This window comes from Ambystoma mexicanum, chromosome 14 (assembly GCF_040938575.1).
Source record: "Ambystoma mexicanum isolate Mex_15411 chromosome 14, UKY_AmexF1_1, whole genome shotgun sequence".
Taxonomy (NCBI): Eukaryota; Metazoa; Chordata; class Amphibia; order Caudata; family Ambystomatidae; genus Ambystoma; species Ambystoma mexicanum.
In genome coordinates this window covers 663,257,175-663,276,777 of record NC_090940.1, presented here as the reverse complement: position 1 = coordinate 663,276,777, position 19,603 = coordinate 663,257,175, and the positions used below count along the sequence as shown (strand labels likewise).

Here is a 19,603-nt window from a genome sequence, read left to right as displayed (position 1 = left end):
CATGGGTTGAGCAGTCCTGCAAACATGAAGCGGAGCACCTGCAAGCAACTTACCCGGTGTGAGTGAGAGGAACGAGTGACTCCGGGGCGCTCCGGTGCAGGCCATGTGTTCCCCGCAGGTAAGATCACTCACTCACGAGAGTAAAGCAGGCTAAGAAGCGTTACATATACCGAACTATTGAAAACTTACAAAAGCATGCTAATCAGCCTTACAAATACTGAACTGTTGAAAATGCACAAAAGTGGCTGATGTTAAATCGGAAGAACCCTAGAACTGAATGTGTGAAATTCAGCAAATACCAACAGCCCGGTAGGGAGGCCTTATTTGAATCCAAGGCATACCAGGCTTGCCTTGAGGCGCGGGTAGTATAGCTCATTGGCAACGTGCTTGTCTTGGAAGCAAGTCGACACAGAGCAACACAGGTACGAATCGCGAGTTTGCGCTTAGAAACCTCTTCGGTATTAAGCGCATTATAAATAACCAATCATAAAATTCATACCACCAACACCCAAGCCAAGAGACATTAAAGAACAGGCAATAGCAGTCTAACAGAAGTTGCCAAACACAAGAAGTGTATGTTAAAAAACCCCAGGGATGTCAAGCGTGCGGCTCAGGTTCTGGGATATCTATAATTTTGGTTGATCTAAACTCACATTGCTACAGCCAAGGCAGAAGCTCGAAAATACTTCATCTTGATCATTATTTGGGTATTGATGCAGAAGGGATAGAAAGGTGGCAAAGAGGCTGCCCTTCTGGAAGAAGCTATCTAGAATTAGATGAACATTGCTTGGGAAAAGTCCTAGTATGGACCAATGTGAATGTTCTATTCCCTGAAAGCTACTAACATTGTGATACCAAAGAAGACTATTGAAGTTGTCATTCTAATCTGAAAGTTACCATTGAAGCACTCAGGGACGTCATTTAGGAGTCACAGGTGCAACCCCTGTGGTCTCCCCGGCTACCACTAAAAAATAGATTTTAAAAATGTTTTGTTTGTTTTGTAAACGAAAGTTCCTGGGCTGTGGCCTGTGCCATGTGACTTTGTTTCTTGAGTGGCTGGATTTCTTGGTCAGGCCTCTTAAAAAACAGGGGTCTCCACAAGTGTAACAATTTGAGCAGTGACCCTAAACAAGAAAGAATAGGAATGACAAATAATTTGTCTTTCTGGAATTCTATACAATAATTCCTAGACTCATTAAAGGTTTATTTCAGCCACACTTCAGGGGATGAGTCACTGATTTGGTCTGTTCTTAAACACCTCGAATTCACAATGCAGAAAAAAACGTCCAAAAAGCATTTAGAGTAGAATAAGCATCCATTTTGGACTATTTATTTTGCTTTTCGCAAGTTGCATTTATAGCATGTTTTTTTCTGCTGTTGTCGCTGTTACGATCATCACAAGACATTCCATCCCAGTGTCCTCGGTCACTTGACAAAATCCTTGTGCCTAAAAGCTTGTGTACAGTGTAGAAATGTTTTGACCATAGCACATCAAGTGACTTATTTCATTGTGTCACAATTAATGCTTTGCTGTAATGTGTCCATCTTTCCTATCCTCCTGGCATGCTGTTCAGGATGTTTGCATGTATGAGGTAACGAGTGCCCGGAGTACGGGATGCCGTGTGAGTGCATTGCTTTCCCCGCGCTACTTTAAGTTCTTTAATACACTGTTATGAACCCTCCTAATGGTGTGTATTTTGCCAACCTCTGAAGCCTGAAAAGTAGATTGACGCAGGCTTGACATGTGGCCAACTTTGCACCAGCCCTGCAGATGAACTGGCCTTCTGTTAAATCTCAGTTACCAGTTTAATGGTATCCATTAGAGAGCCTAATTTGCTTTCTGACTTTGAGAACATTCAGACATGTAATTGCTCATTTTACTATAGCCGTAGGATAGCTCAGTGGGTTGAGCGCTCACTGTTGCGATGTGTATGTGATCTGCAGGTTACAGATTTGAATCCCGACAAGACCAACTCAGCCGTTCATCCTTCTCAGGTCGATAAATGCGTACCAACATAGGTTGGGTGATATTGTATTTATATTTGTTCTATATAAGGTGCTTAAGTGCAAGTGCTATATACATATCATTATCATTTGTCCTTGGACGTCTGATTGCATTTACAGTATTATTAACGATACAGTCATATATGAGATTATATCACATTACAGTGATATCGTAACCACATTTTTCGTAGTGTAATTAGGAACAATTCTGTGGGATGCCACTTCTTGTTTTGTCAAGGTTGAAGGTTGTGTTCCATCACTTCCTGTGAAGTCACTTCGGGGGTGGAGTCAAATGACAACACTTCCTGTGATGTCATCAGAGGTCAAGGGTCATGTCATGTCACTTCCACTACCCCTGGCATTTTGGTGAAATGACGTCCCTGGAATCACTGTTCTGTTTTGAAGTTGAAGAAGTAGATGGGCAGACAAGTGTACCCGTAGGGCAAGAAGTGATTGCCCAGGAGAAACCTGGTGAAAGCATAAGCTAGGTAGTAGATGGTGCAAGTAGAAAAGAGTGGTACTTACAGAAAACAACATATTGAGTTGTGACATTTGGGGAAGAATTGTGAAAGCTCGTTGAAGAAGAATTACAATTCTTTCTGCAGTTAAAATTGTGGTGAACCATCCTGAACAAACTATTTGTTGTTGGCAAAATTGTGAAAGCATCTTATTCCAGGAGGAGTGAGAACATATGACTTTTCTTTCAAGAGACTTTATTGAAGCTACAGAACGTTGTGTCTTTAAGTACAAGACCTTAAGACTTATACTGGAACTTTGGGCTAAACCGGATTATCTTGTGTTTTCTTTTGAACTGTGGAGAAAACCCTTGTTTTGATCTGGGGAAGCGGGTTCGCCCAGACCACGACAAGAGGCTATGATCACTTTGTGAAGAAGGTCATATGTTGTATATATGTGTTGAATTAAGTTGCCATATCATTCCTTTTTGCTTTGATTGTTGTATTAATGTGAGGGTTAGATATCCTTTTCTTAGAGTGTTCCCTTTAGTTTACTTTAGGCCGGGAAATCCTCGCCAGGGTAGGGATAGGGAGGCGTTTATTCAACCTATTTTGTTTAATAAAATGTCAAAAGTTGTCCACCTCTCATTTCTGACCCCTCACAGTGTTCACAATGAAAGTTTTGTGTAGCAGCCCTGGTTTACTAACCTGCCAGGTCCTGTGATGAAGGAGGCCGTTATGATCTCCTTCTCCCTTGGTGGTGGGCCCCCGACCCCTCTTTACAGGTTATCACTGATATACCTGGTTCATTACCCTGCCAGGTATCTACTTGGCTCCCTTTATTTAAGGTAGTCTCTTTGTCTCTAAATGGATCCCAGACTCTGGTTCTTGGACCTTGTGTTCCCTTTTGTCTTCCCTCAACAAACCTGGTACCTCTGGGTTTGTTGCAGGGTCTTCTCTGTCTGTCCTGAGACCTCCTGCTGTTCTGTGCGGTTTCCAACATTTTCTCTCTCTTGTGGATTCCTTTGAGACTGTGGCGGCTCCACAGTGGTAAGGGTTGGCCGGCTGGAGGCTCTCTCCATGTCCGCACCATTCAGTGGCATTCACCTTGGCTTCCTTCTCAACCCACACAGAGTGCTTCTGCTCCATTTGATCTCTCTCTCTCTCTCTCTCTCTCTCTCTCTCTCTCTCTCTCTCTCGCTCGCTCGCTTCTCGCTATCTGCGACTAGCTCCGCAGCAGTGAAGGCTGGGCAGCTAGATTCTCTCTCCACGTCTGCACGGCTCGGTGGCCTCTTTCCACCTGTCTTCCGTTCCTTCCAGTCCACTGACCAGTTTCCTTGCATGCTGAAAAGGGATGCCCCTTCATTGGCTCTCGCGTCCCGGTCTCCCGTCCCCTCTTAAACGGCACAGTGTCCTTGCTTGTTGCTCCTCAGGGGTGGGTTTACCCTGTGAAAGCAAAAAGAAGATATTGAGGCTGAGTACCCCAAAAGGAAATACACCAAACACGGGTTCAAAAGATACACAGATCTTTATTCTACAACTGAACAGTTTCAAAGGACAAAGCAACAGATAGCTATCAGGCCCTCAGTACAACACAGCAAATTCTAGCCCTGTTCAGTAAGTGGGACTGTACATCGGAATAGTCGCAGCTTTTATACACTCCAAAAAATGATGTCCAACCCACTTGTAGTTAATGAATCTCGGATCTAGGGTTTGTGCCGAGTTCGTTCCTAATTTATGCATCTATACATTTAGGGGTTATCCTTAATACGTCCACCAACAAGTTACAATAGCAACAGTGTGTCTTTGGATTTCATATTGAGCATTTGCACACATTTATACAATAAAGTTAAAGTAGTGTTCACTTTAGATGCTCAAACAGTATTGAGCACGATATATGTTCATGGATTAGTTTTGTTGGTACAGGTAATCCTCTATACACAGGTCAACGAAGGACAAGGTCTCAGTATATGACCCTAACATTTGGCCTGCAGGCAGTTTACACATTAACTTGTACACATAGGTCTTAGAACACAGGGTGACTTTAGAGAGAGAATCTAAAATGGCAGATGAACCTAAAATGGCAGCTAACATTGATCTAAGGTCAGGACCTTGCAACGCAGATTTCCTCGCAGAGCGACTTGGCTTAGGCCAATATATATACATACACGATCTAGAGGGTATAATATGATTTCCCGTTCGACAAACCCTCCTTTTGGCCTATGCCAAGCGGTAAACTACTTCTAATCACTTTACGAATAATTCCATGTCTCAATGTACATACACCCTGAATCACCATCGGAGATATCTATTGCCATTAGGTCGGTCACCAGAATTTCTTTCAGCACATATTCATTGGAGTTCTTGTCTGGGGCGTATACCTTGCGTCCTAATATATCCATCGCCTGTGCGCAACATCCCCCTAGCATCGAACATATACCAGGAAGACATTGTATACAGCAACAAAGGAACAACAGAATTCCCAAAATGCTCAGCAAGACTGAAAATACCTTCCAACCCCAAGATTGCAAGAAGTCCCAGAACCAAGCGCTAAGATCCCAGTTTCCCTCGGGAACATGCACTTCTGAACTTAGGACATGCAGATTCTGTATTGCCTTGAAGATAGTTGGGGAGGAATCTGGCACGAAAACACAGCAAGCGGCCCCACTAATTTACATACCCCTCCACGTTCAGCTAGGATGACATCTAATGACATCCGGTTCCGAAGTGCTACTAACCTTATTGCTTTCTGTTCTAGAGTCATATTATAGAGTATGTCAGTGGTCCAGTTGATGGTTCTCTCCAGTACTCTAGCTGGTCTCCTGATATCTTCAGAGTTCAGTATTTGTCCCCAAAATGGCACAAAGGACTTGGCTACATCGCCCAGAATTTGCGCTGAAGTGTCACCATCCTCGCCCCGCCGTGGACGAGCCTTTGAAACCTCTACAGTACTGGCTATGAATACCCCGGGTAACAGGATCCCTAAATGACAAGTTCCCTGGTAATCCCTGGGTAACCATGGAAATGCTACATTACCGCAAACGAAGTAGACAGGTTCGCCTACATACAAAGGTCTGTCTTCCCCAGTCAAATTCGCAACGTTGGCGCAACCTTTAAAATCACCCATTGACTGAGTACCATTCCTTTGTATGCAGAAAGAAACTGAATAGGGGCTATGATTGACAGTGTAGGAAGGAGGTGTGGCATCCTTATTGCCTATAGGATCCATTTTAAAAGAAATCAAAGATTGAAAAGGATGAAACAGTCTATCTTAAGGCCTAATAGAAGCAACATTAGGCTTACTCCTATTCGCAAAGAGCGAGCATCCCAAGGGAGTCAGAACACGCTTTTCAAACCGATTCAAATTAGTCCCATCAAAGTTCCCTGAGATGCTATTGTTCCAGCGACCAAACAATAGTGCTCTAAGAGAAGCATAGCATGTGGTTGTCAAAGGTAAAGGATGAATATACCAACCTAGCCCTTTATCCCCGTGTTGCGGTAAATGTGAGCAGGCACAACAGTTGGATTTATTAAGAATGGCATGCGTAGCATTCATGATAAGTAATAATGTGTTGTTATAATATCTCTGTCTATGTTGAGAGTCCCTAGGAGATAGAGTGTGCAGATGCACGAAAGGAGTAGAAACATTAGGTACATTTTCAGTCGGCAACAAATTGTCAAGTGGATGTACTTCTTCTAGGTACCAGAAGCCTAAAACAATGACTATTATTAAACCAATTAACATTATCAAAAAGCAGCAGTACATTTTAGGGGCCCACATAGTTAAGTGTTCGTTTCCATAGGTGGTCACACAGTCTTTTCCCTTTTCCATACGAGCGGAAGCGGTTGCAGGCATTGTAGTCTTCAAACGAAAAACACCAGTGTTTTTAGCTGGCGGCCTCCAGGCCGAGCATCTTCTTAGTCCTTCCACAAACCCTAGCCAACAGAATTCCTTTTTTGAAACAATTAATCGGGCCAAAAGCAAGCCCTCGATGACTTTCTTCTTTTCCAAGCGCACAGCTGAACCGTGCCGTAAGTCTATTTCCTTGGACGCAGATCGTATCTTGTGATCCGTGGTACTGATTGATCCGTGAACAACGTGTCGTCACTTCCCACTGGAAGCGGCGAATGAATGGAAGTAAGGTTAGAGGCACAATTGGGGATCGCCTCTGGAAACAAAATGGTTGGAGAGTGTGGGGGTGGAATGGCTTTTTCCCCAGACCTCACAGGATCAGGGAGAATCCCTGACACACTTTCGATGCCAGTTACTGCTTCGGGATCATTGGTTGCAGTACTGATGAGGAGTTCTGCTTCTTATGTATCATATGGCACTGGGTGTGGAATTCTCGTGGTGTGCGTTGCGTGGATCCAATTTTTCCTGCCTGCCACTCGCACCGCCGTCTGTGTGACCAGTAGGACCTGGAAGGGGCCCCGCCAGCGAGGTGGAAGGCAAGATGATCGTTCGAAGGCCTTTACAAGGAACCACTCCGCAGGTCGTATACTGTGACCGGGGCCCTCGTACCGTACAGGTAAAGCCTCTCGCACCTGGTGATAAATCAAATACAAGTTTTTAGTCAACTGGCTACAGTAATCTGAAAGAAGTACATTTTCAACATTTCTCAAGGAACGACATTTTGGAATGTTCCAGATGTTAGCAGGCCTCCCCATTACCACCTCAAAGGGAGAGAGTCCAGTCTTAGTTTGAGGGGTTGTACGTATTGATAACAACACGATCGGTAATGCGTCCAGCCATTTTAATTTGGTGCCGGCACACGTCTTAGCAAGCTTGTTCTTGATGATGCCGTTGTGCCTTTGCACTAGTCCGGCACTCTGAGCATGTTTGGCCAAATGGAAACGTTTATCGATCTGTAATCCCGCGCATATCTGCAGGATTACAGCAGTGATAAAATGTGGACCATTTTCTGACCAGATGGCTCTTGGTAGCCCAAATCTTGGAAAATATTCCTTTAACATAGTCTTTGCCGTGGTCATAGCTGTGGCATCTTTAACAGGAAAAGCCTCAACCCATTTACTGAAAGCACAGATGACAACTAACACATACTTCAGATTATTACACCGTTCCATCTCAATCAAATCAAAGTGTATAACCTCGATGGGGACAGAAGGCGGACCAAAACTTCCCCTAGGAGTTGACGTTCCCTTTCCCACATTATGCTGTAAACAGATCATGCAGTCTTGAACAAAGCGTTCAGCTACCTTAGAGATTTTGTCATTTACCCATACTTTTTCCAGCATTTTTGTGATTTTACGTGCACATATGTGTGGGACCATGGGCCATAACAACCATCATCATAATGTACGCGTCGGGAAGTAGCCATTTCCCTTCAAATCTGTCAACCCAACACCCATCATCATCAAGTTTCCCCAAGCCCTCAGCCCATTTCGTAGACTCTTCTAATGTGGCATCGGCTTGGATATCCCTTACGGAATCAATACCCTCATCCATAGTACAGGTATTTGTGGCCACCCTTGAAGTGTACATATCTGACGAGAGATCAGTGGCAGTCTGTTTGGCTATCTGATCAGCGAAAGCGTTCCCTTTTCCTACATCATCTACAATCTTTTGATGCGCTGCGCATTTTACGATAGCCAGCTGAGTAGGGAGTGCAAGCGCTGAGAGTAGCCGTACTATCAGGGAGCCATGCTGGATTTTTGTACCATGTGAAGTTAAGAACCCTCTTTCTGACCAAAGTCTCCCAAAGTTGTGAACCACCCCAAAGGCATACTGACTGTCAGTGTATATATTCACGGTAAGCCCTTTGGAAAGTTTGCAAGCTCGGGTCAATGCTATAATCTCTGCGGCCTGCGCGGAGTTATGCGTGATTCTCTTGGTTTCCACAATCTTGCTCAATGTAGTGCTTTCATAAGCAGCTGTGGATGTACCATCCGGAAGTTTGAAGCAGGAGCCATCGCAAAACAGCTCCCGTTGTGGACTGTTCAACGGAGTATCTTTTAGATCAGTTCTACCTTTTGTCTCTTGTTCGGTAGTGTAAAGACAGTCATGTGACTTTTCGTCACTGCAAGCAGTACCTTGCGGGAAAGGTAAGAGTTCAGCCGGATTAAGAACACAACACCTCTTAATTTGAATGTGTGGTGCAAACAAGATCAATTCATATCTTGTCAACCGTGCGGAAGTGAGGTGTTGCGTTTGAGTTCTGTTCAGTAGAACATCTACAGAGTGAGGTACCATCAGGGTTAAAGCATGGCCTAGGACAGGGGTCTCCAACCTTTTCATTGGCGTGAGCTACTTTCAGTGGAGGGCTAACAGTGGAGAGCTACTTGCGAGCGATCGGGGGTAAGGGATGTTCATAAACATTGGAACATTTTTTTTGCTGTTAATTTCCCCTTTATAAATAGAGGGAATAATAGTGCTTCACGATTATGTTAATAAAGTTCAAAAACCTCTTTATTGCATTCTTTTTTATTAGAAGCTGTCTTATAAAAAGACTTCACAATGTGGGAAAATGATTGGGACATTCAGTGTGAAGGTTGACACTGCATGCCGTCCACCAGTGCTCTGTAGTCAGGTGTATAACTTGATACAGCTACTCGGATGGAGTCACTCAAATGCTCATCAGTCAGACGGGTTCGAAATTTCGATTTGAGGAAGTTCATATCTGAAAATACAGATTCACAGAGATAGGTGGAACCAAACAGAGAAGTCACTTTTAATGCTGCTGTGCAAAGGTTACTGTACTCCTTGTAATCAACAAGGCTCCAGAAATTGGTGTGAGATTGCCTGCTTTACAACTGAATGTCCCCTTGCAGGCTGACAATCTCCATTTCCATAGCACAACTGTTCAGGTTAAACAGCTCACCCATTTGTTCTGCAAGTTCACAAACATCGACTTCCATGAATGGGTTTGCGATGAACATCACACACGGTTCAATCCTTTCGAAACCCCTGAACCGGTCACTGAACTCCTCCTTAAGCCTGCTCAGGAGACTGCTATATTTGTCAATGTTCAGGAGTTCAGGACTGGCTTTATTGTCTGTCAGCATTTGGATAACAGAAGGGAAATGATGCATTTTCTTTTTCACCACTTGTTCACTGAACAGGTTAAGTTTGGACTTAAATGCCTTTACTGTGCTTATCATGTCAGCAAAGGTTTTACCTTTGCCTTGCAGTTCACAGTTCAGGGTATTTAATTGTTCAGTAACATCTGCCAGAAATGCCAAATCAAGTAGCCAAGAAATGCTGCATAGTTGGCCGATGTCTTCATTTCTTGACCTCATGAAGTCTTTGATTTCTGGCAAAAGGGAAAGAAAGCGACGTAGTATTTCCCCCCTGCTAAGCCATCGGATTTCTGTATGTAGCAATAGATCACCATGTGCCGCAGATAGTTATTTCAGGAATATTTTGAACATTCTGTGCTGTTTGGCCTTGGCACGAATTGAATTAATAATTTGCAGAACAGGGGCCATCACATGATCAAAACCCATCACTTTGGCACAAATTGCCTGCCGGTGGATGATGCCGTGGTAGTGCAATAATGGAGGGAAATCGGGGTCTGCTTTACAACACGCAACAAAGCCAGAATGACGCCCGGTCATTGCCGGTGCACCATCAGTAGTTACTTCCACCAACTTGTTCAATGGAATCTATGTTTTGACAAAATAATTCTTGACCTCATTGTAGAGATCAACACCTCTGGTTGTGGATTTCAGAGGCAGCAAGGTCAAGAATTCCTCTTTGTTGGTGAAGTCTTCAAACACCATTCGAGCAAACAGTGCCAGCTGAGCAGTATCACTCGCATCAACTGATTCATCACACTGAATGGAAAAAAAACTGCATATCCTCAAATCTTATTATAACTGCCCCATCACATTGGCAGATAGTGCAGATACCTTCCTTGCCATTGTGTTTGCCCCCAACTGCACTTCTGAAATGGCAGACATAATTTCAGGGCAGTTTTTAAAATCTTTTAAAACTGACTCTGCCATGAGAGCCATTGCACCTTTCACCACTGCACCATCTGTAAAAGTACATTTGTGTTTTGCCAAATAATTTGCAACTTTGAAGGATGCCTCTGTTGCAGCATTTGCTTTCTTTGCTGGTTGAGTAAAAAATGACTGTTGCATCTGCAGGGCAGCTTTTAGTTCAGCTACTTTTTGGGTTCTCAGACGGCTTCCTTTAGGAAAATTCTTTTCATAATTTGTATGTATTGTCCCAAAATGCCTCTCGACATTAAACTTTTTTCCCACTGCCACTTTGGCACTGCAGATTAAACACACACACTTCCCTTTTACACTTGCGAAAAAGAAATCGGTCTCCCACTCCTGATGAAAATGATACGTCTTCTGCCTTTTGTTGGATGGTCCGCCTACTTCTGCATCCATGATTTCAACAATTGTCATTTGTACGTTTCTTTTGGGACTGCACGCGCAATGTAATCTGAGGAGGATTTCAATGTGTTATTATGGTTTTAAAAATAATTGAGCACACAAAGTTCTGCTTAGTCCAAAAATAGAAACCAGTGCCATTTTAGCACATTTGCAATTTCCCGAAAATATTGAATGACACTCCTGCCCAGGCATATAGGGCAATGGCCGAACCACAAACACAAAATCATAGTGTGGTCCAGTCAGATAATACTTTCCGCATAGTGGAAAATAAGCATGAAAGTACGTGAGCGAGCGCTACTTTTGTCTGTCGTCCCCCTACCTTTGTCAGTGGCCCCCTAAAGTTGATTCCTAGCGAACCCACTGGCGTGCTGTATGTCAACCTAAGCTTAAATATTCCCTCTGCTGTGCTCTCTGCTCTCCTAAGCCTTTGCGCACCACTTTTTCTTTGATGCACTTGCTGATTTTGGGCCCGGTTTAGCTCGGTTCAAAGTGAATTTGTGCTGCTGAAAAGTGACTGTAGTGCCGAAACAAACTGATTCATGGAACGGTGCAAAGTGTATTTTTGCTGTGCAAAGTCTTGGCAAAGTCATTCAACAACTCAGAACTGTAATCTTTAGCTAGTTTTGGCACAGAACTTCAAATGCAAAGCACTCTTTTATTACAAGAAAAAAAATCAATGTTTCTTCTAAAAAACATTTAGTTGTGGGCTACTTGCATTTAGGTTGCCCTGTGCAGTGAAGCATTGAGGAAAAAGGGTAGCATGTGTTTATAACCCATGGGAAACAGGTCAATCCAATTAAGACCGCTATGTCAGGCTGGTACACAAAGTCTCATTCTTTTCACCACTCAATTCCATCCCAAAAAAGTGAACTGGTTGCTGTTAAAACTCTACTTGCTGAAACTTGTTATTAGTCCATTCATATTTGAAAAGTGAATTTCACCACAGGTTATTTAACTTAAAAACATCCATATTGTGAATAAGCTGGAAAAGTGCAAGAGAACAGTGATGTGCTGTTGGCCATCATAGAATTTTGGACCATTCGAACCACCTTTGCCATATACCTCCGATGCGTTATTGTCAGCGTTTACTAACCTCACTATGGTGCATTTTCAAGCAAGGCCTAAGCTACCTGTCAGTGTTCAGTGGTAAACACGAAGAGACATCACCCTAGTGGACAAGGGAGACTGAATAAGCAGCTAGGTCTGTCATTACACTGATATAAAGGATGCTGGCAGGTTCACAGGGAGTCCTCAAAGGTGAAGGCTGGGAAAGAGAAAAGCATGAGTTTTTTAATGTCAGGTACGCATTTGACTATGATCAAGTGGTGATCCTTCAAACAGATTGAAAGCAAACAAGCTGCAATACCCTCTCCCAGTAAAACACCAAGGATAGTTCACTTAAAAGGGTTTGCTAACCTAATATACAGTGCCGTGCTAGGTATTAGAGGACAATACCATTTTATGGAAATATATGAATTTCTTTAAACTGCATTTGCAAGTCCCGACATTTATAAATAAATGCACAACAGTTTCATCAATTCAATACTTGAATGCGGGCGAATGATGCATGCAATTCCTCAGCAAATATTGCGCCAGCCAATACATGACTACAAATATACAGGTTCACTCTTGCTCATCTCAGTGACCCCATGTATATTAAAGGAGTCAGTCGCCCATCTGGGAAGACAATTATATTTCGGTTAAAACACTCTGAATTCTCACTCCAGTTTTCTCGATCTATAGATCCATACCATATTCATTCATTGTGTGTGCAGGGGTGATAACTTGTGTCTGAGAGAGTTCATTCTTTCATTCAGGAGTGAACATGCCTGTTGCCAATTGAATGTAGCCAGATCTGCTATTGAGACACGGGACCAGTGCCATGAACTCACATTGGTGGTGAAGAAGCACTCAACATACAGAACACAATGGTATAGTGTTGCAGTCCTGCTGAGAAATGACAATTCTGTCTGTTTAAATGTAAAGCAGAGTGACTGAGAAGTACACGCACTGTGCCATTAAAAATAAAGAAGCTCTGGTGGGCGGAAGTGCTGCTTCCATGGCATCAGAGTATGCAATTCCCTATTGAAGTATAGAAGCCCTATTGAGAAGTGCCATTAACAGTGAAACTGTCCAGGTTTCACTTTGAGTCATATGAGTTGCTATTAGAAACGCAGGGCTCTGGCGAGGATGTCCCGAGGGGGGGCTGCCTCGCCAGAGCCCTGCCGTCTAAAAATAACTTGCATGACTGCAAAATAGCCCAGGGTCGAAACAGAGACAAGCAGCTATAATGCTGAATGTCTCTGTTTCGCTCTGGGTCAGTGGCAGTCATTTCAGGTACTTTAAGAAACGCAGGGCTCTGGCGAGGAAGTCCCGAGGGGGGCTTCCTCGCCAGAGCCCTGCCTTCTAAAAATAACTTGCATGACTGCAAAATAGCCCAGGGTCGAAACGGAGACAAGCAGCTATAATGCTGAATGTCTGTTTCGCTCTGGGTCAGTGGCAGTCATTTCAGTTACTTTAAGAAACGCAGGGCTCTGGCGAGGAAGTCCCGAGGGGGGCTTCCTCGCCAGAGCCCTGCCTTCTAAAAATAACTTGCATGACTGCAGAATAGCCCTGGGTGAGCGGAGACAGTAATCAGCTCCGTTTCACCCTGGGCTCCTTTCTGCCAAGCTGCCCACCCTTACTCTGACGGCATGTGGACACATGAGAGGAGGGGCCGCAGTTAGATACACAGATACAAAGAAAAAAAACACACACATTTCACCTCCTCCCACCCACCCGACCTCACCTCACCTCAAACTCAGTTTAGGCAGCTTCTGTTTACCTCTGTCCACACTCCAAACGCCAGGGCAGCCACAATATGAAGAAAAAAAAACGTGCACCACGGTGCTTTTAAAAGAGAAAGCCCGGGTTTTCCTACACAGCACAAAGGGAAACCATTAAGCCAATGGGAGCACAGCTTGCACAGCAAGGAACTTGCTCTGGCCAATCACAGGATGCATTCCATATGCTTTACAGATTTGCAGGCCGGTGATTGGTCAGAGCACTTCCTTGTATCTTTTTTTTTTTTTCTTTCTGAAAGTCGAACGCGAGCGACTTCAAAGGCTCTGGCGAGCTACCAGTCGCTCGCGATCGACTGTTTGGAGACCCCTGGCCTAGGACCATTCCCTCACTCTGTTTTACAGACACAGCAGCAGCAGCGACAGCTCGCAAACATCTTGGCAAAGCGCATGCTACAGGATCAAGGGCGGAAGAAAAGTAACCGCATGGCCTATTCTTCCCTCCATGTTCCCGTGTTAATACAGCCAAAGCACATCCATCACATTCATGCACAAACAACACAAAGGCTGTTTCATAATTTGGTGTGCCCAAAACCGGTGGCAAGCACAATGCAGTCTTGAGCAAATCAAATGCACGCTGGTGCTCCATGTTCCAGAGCAATGGCGAAGAAATGGCCTTCTTCGTCAGAGCCAACATCGGCTTAATCGTTAACGAAAAATTAGGGATCCACTGCCTACAGTAAGAAGCCATTCCTATCAAGGCTCTGACTTCCTTCTGTGTATTTGGAACAGACATGCTAGAAATGAGTTTTATCCGTTCAGGCGTCAATCTTCTTCCCTCCTTTGACAGGAGATATCCTAAATAGGTGACCTCCTGGCAACAATATTGAAATTATTTAAGCAAAGCTTTATGTCTGTGTTGAGCCAGGTGAATAAGTAACAACACAGTGCCCTCCTTACAAGTGCTCTCTGAGTCGGCAGCTAAAAGCAAGTCATCAACATATTGAAGCAGTGTACAAGTAGAGGACAACTCAAGGCTATCAAGCTGCTCTTTCAAAGCCCTACTGTAAATGATAGGACTTTACGTGTAACCTTGTGGTGCACGGGTAAATGTGAAGGAGCGTTCCCCCAAGGTGACGCAAATAAGTATCTACTGTCCTTGTGTATAGGAATACTAAAGAAAGCATTCTTTAGATCCACAACACTAAAGCGAATAGCTGAAGATGGGAATCATAGTCAATATCATCGTTACATCAGGCACAATTGGAAATTGTGGAGCGACGATCTTATTGATAGCACGCAAATCAATTATGAAACGAAAAGGAATTGCATTATCACCTTTTTTGTACATGGGCAAAATCGGACTATTGCACAAACTACCTGCAATTTCCTCAATCACCGCTCGATGCACAAAATCGGAGATGATGCATTTCAAAGCTTGCTCACCATCAACTGAAATCTTATACTGTGGAATACGTGTCAGCTTCACTCCATGTTTCAAGACAATTTTAACAGGCTCAATTTGCAAAACACTGACATCATTATCGTCGATAGCCCACAAACACTCCGGAACAACACTAAATTCCGGCAGCAAAGGTCTAGTCAAGAATTGAGAGACAGAAAGTTGCTGTGGTGAAATCGTCAAACGCACTCCGTCAGAGGAACAATGAATTACCGCATTTAATTCCTTCAACAGATTTAACCCCAGCAAATTCCCTCCACAATTCGAAGTCAAAAGGAATGGACAGTGGTCCGTAAAGGGACCTAAAGAAATACGTACCGGCGAGGGAACCGGGGAGACAACTGGTGTGCCAGAAAACCCTACAGAAACATTAGTTTGCCCTGACTGTGTAATGTTTGGAACCCGAGAATGATCAATGGAACACTTCTGAGCCCTGTATCTATCAAGAATAGATGTTTCCTATTTCCCACTATCATTTCAACGTAGGGACCTTTCTGATTAACGGGAATAGGCGTCGGTTCCAAACCCTGCTTCGAGCAATCCTAACGAACCAGAATGTCATCAAAAGGAAGTTCTTCAGAGAGTTAAGTGACAGAAGGATGGTCAAAAATGTTTCTAGTATCCACACTTGGTGCCTGATTATCCTGTGAAAAAGGTTGCTGTGAATCTTGTGCAAACTGACCTCTACCAGGGCCCCCTACACCCAGGCGACCTCTGGATTGTATACCCACATTCCCAAATGTGTTATTTGACCTCTGTCGGAGAATCGGGCATTGTGCACGCCAATGACCCTCTTGCCCACAAACAGCACACTGGTTAATGTTTACGGGACCCAAAGGCACATTTCCTTGTGGAACATACTGACCTCTAATTTGTGAACTACCCCCTCTAGGGCCTCTAACAATTTGCTGTAACAATACTTTTGTCTTCAAATCACCTTTTCTCTTTTCGACTCTATCCTTTTCATTATTGACACGATTCTCATAGAACTGGGCCATGTGCAATACTTCTGATTGAGACTTTGCTTGCCAAGCGCTCTCGGAAGACATAATTTGCGACTGGATGTCAGGCAGCAATCCATGCACAAATTTGTCTACAAATAATCTTTTCCCAGACTCTGTGCCTAAGTCTTGTTCACTGAAATCCGAGAATACCTGTTCGAACCGATTAAAGAACTCGGTAGCACCCTCAGACTTCCCTTGGAAACACGCAGTAAGCTTGTCCCAAATAATTATTTTCTTGGGAATTATAGTTTTCAATTTCGCAACTATTCTGTCAGGCAAAGTTAGTATCACCTGAGGCGGTCTTTCGCCAGCCGGCCTTTCTACATCGAATCTAATTATGTTAGCCCATGTATCTCCTAACCCTGCTACATCGTCTATAGTTCTAACCTGTTTCCACAAATCTACGGGCAGGAGTACAGGAAATAACAGATGAATATCACTCAAAGTGAATACTGAGGATTGCAAAACAGACTCTATTTCTTTATAGAACCCTGTCGGATTTTTCCTAATGTTGGGAATAGATTGCCTAATGGTGTTCACTTCCTGTCTTGAGAACGGGACGTGAACAAACTGAGACACATAGTGTGCAGGGATTTCCTGAGCAGCTGTACCTGCTGCAACATTAGCGGGGATCTCAACTTTTGGGACAAATGTCAGAGGAACCTCTCTCATAGACAACTGAGAAGTAGGCAACTCCGAACGCTTACTAAGCAATAGAGCTAAATCGAGCGCTAAAGCAGCCGAGGAAGTGTCAAATGAAAAAACTCTCTTGTAAATACTCAATAACTCTGCGGGACAACAAATCTTTCTTTTTACACACTCATCCTGTAGGTATTCTACCATTACCTGTATCACTTTCCTCTGCATTTCTGGTGTATACTGACTCTATGTGTCATATACTTCAACAGGAGTTATCGATGTGTCTGAGATCCATCTAATCGCATCTTTCATGCAGATTCGCATTTCCTCAGATATCAATTTGCGACAAGGAAGGAACCGTTTCTGCACATTCTTACTATCTCCATCTTCATCCTCATTCTGCAACCTTTCCAACTCCTTTCTATACTCAAGTACCCTCTCAACATGCTCTTGTACTTTCTCTGTAGTGTCTCTAGAAAACGCTAAGGTGTTCAGATCCCTCAACCCTTGTGGGAGGTCTGTATCGTTTAATCTGTCCCACATTACACACAAATGAATCCCTAATCCCTCAATAAAAATCTTTTTCTCAGGAAAATTGTCCATATTAGAGAGTGTGGCAAAAACATTAGCTTGATCATCCTTCTCCATACAATACTTAGCCCACGCAATGAACTCACGTTTCTTCTCTGGAGGTACAGTATTACGAGTGACAACCCTCGATCCCGCTCCCTGATCTACTACAGGCAGTATAGAACCACTTGGCAGAGGGAGAGTAGCCATGTTCAAAGGAGGTGTTACCACTGGTACAACAGGCAAAGGCAGAGGAGCAGGTGGAGGAACAGCGACAAAAGGAGGACCAACAAACTGGAGGAGGAGGAACAGTAGGAAGAGCAGGAGGAGGCAAAGCAGCGGGAAGAGGAACATACAGAGGTGGCGCAGTGGCACCAGGCCTTCGCTCATTCAACAATTTATCGATAAGTTCATCGGAAACATGAAAGTCTTTGCAAGGATAGATTTTCTGGATACCCAGTGAGAAAGCCCTATCCATATTCCTAGCTGACTCAGACTGTTTATCTTGGTCATATAACAACGCTTTTTCGGCGTTCGTTTTATGACCGCGCGCATGTTTTTCTCTACTCTTAAGCTACTGAAAGGCTTCTTTTTTCCAATTCTGTAATACATCAAATGCTGCAGGTGTAGCCTTTTTCTTTAATAATATAGATTCTAAATACTCAATACGAGGGATTTCAAAACTACCATTGATTGGCCACTGAAGTTCGGAAGCATGTCTAGTTTGTCTGTGCCAAATATCATTAAACACTATACTACCAATGCCATGCTTACAGTACATAGTACAAGCCGGCGACCCCTCCTGTGGCGCCGGACGGCTAAATTCCAAAGATTGTCACCGCGGAATAACGCCCTGAAGCAGGCAGACAATTTCCCAGGCATATCAGATTACTGGTGTTACCTGGTCAATAATTGTACTTGCAAGCACAATGCCCCAAAACCAATTATCAGGATACTTAAGAATCGGGTCACGACTCACCTGATCAAGCCTAAGGAGGCCCGATCGGATTTCAAAGTTTTCTAACAAATTTTATCTCGTGTTTGGTGATTTCAGCAAATCTGCCCGCCTCGATAAGTGGACCCTCGTCAAGATGCCGACTCAGACCGCATGCTCACTGTCCAGGGATCGGGCCGTGCAGCGCTGCTGAGGTGTTGCTTCTCATTCATGGAAAAAGGCCCTTTTACACAGTCCGATCCCGGTCCGATAGCCACGTTAACCTTCAACGAGCTGGCATCAATCTTGAGGGTCCCTATTCGGGCGCCATCTGTGAAAGCAAAAAGATGATATCCAGGGTGAGTACCCCAAAAGGAAATACACCAAACACAGGTTCAAAAGATACACAGATCTTTATTCTACAACTGAACAGTTTCAAAGGACAAAGCAACAGATAGCTATCGGGCCCTCAGTATAACAGAGCGAATTCCAGCCCTGTTCGGTGTGTTCAATGAGTGGGACTGTAAATCAGAATAGTCGCACCTTTTATACACTCCAAAACATGATGTCCAACCCACTTGTAGTTAACGAATCTCAGATCTAGGGTTTGTGCCGAATTTGTTCCTAATTTATGCATCTATACATTTAGGGGTTATCCTTAATACATTCGCCAACAAGTTACAATAGCAACAGTGTGTCTTTGGATTTCATATTGAGCATTCGCACACATTTATACAATAAAGTTAAAGAAGTGTTCCCTTTAGACGCTCAAACAGTATTGTGCTTGATATATGTTTGTGGATTCGTTTTGTTGGTACAGGTAATCCTCTATACACAGGTCAACGAAGGACAAGGTCTCAGTACATGACCCTAACATTTGGCAGTTTACACATTAACTTGTACACAGAGGTCAAGACGGCCATGTTACATTCAAAACGACACTGTCCACCATTTTAGAACACAGGGTAACTTTAGAGAGAGAATTTAAAATGGCAGATGAACCTAAAATGGCGGCTAACATTGATCTAAGGTCAGGACCTTGCAACGCGGATTTCCTCGCAGAGCGACTTGGCTTAAGCCAATACATATATATATATATATATATATACACACAATCTAGAGGGTATAAAATTATTTCCCGTTCGAGAACCCCTTGCTTTAGTCCCTCTTCCCTTTTTATGTTCCATTGATTTACAGATTGTCTGTATTGACTAGAATGTTGATTTTGGTTCCACAGGTTATTCTTCATTACTCTGCGCCTCCTCTTTGTCTCAAAATGGATGTTTTCCACTGGGTTACTTTTACTCCTCTTTGTCCCAGTCTCCACACAAGACTTGCATAGGTAGTCCCTACTCTTCCTAGTCTCAGTACTTTCTAGAGGGGGGCGG

General features: G+C 43.7%; 1 protein-coding gene across 5 annotated transcripts in view; it reads left to right on the top strand.

The window, feature by feature from the left end:
- Window positions 1-19,603, top strand: part of PPP1R36 (protein phosphatase 1 regulatory subunit 36) — a 383,705-nt gene that overhangs the window by 363,020 nt on the left and 1,082 nt on the right. The gene's annotated exons all lie outside the window — the stretch shown is intronic.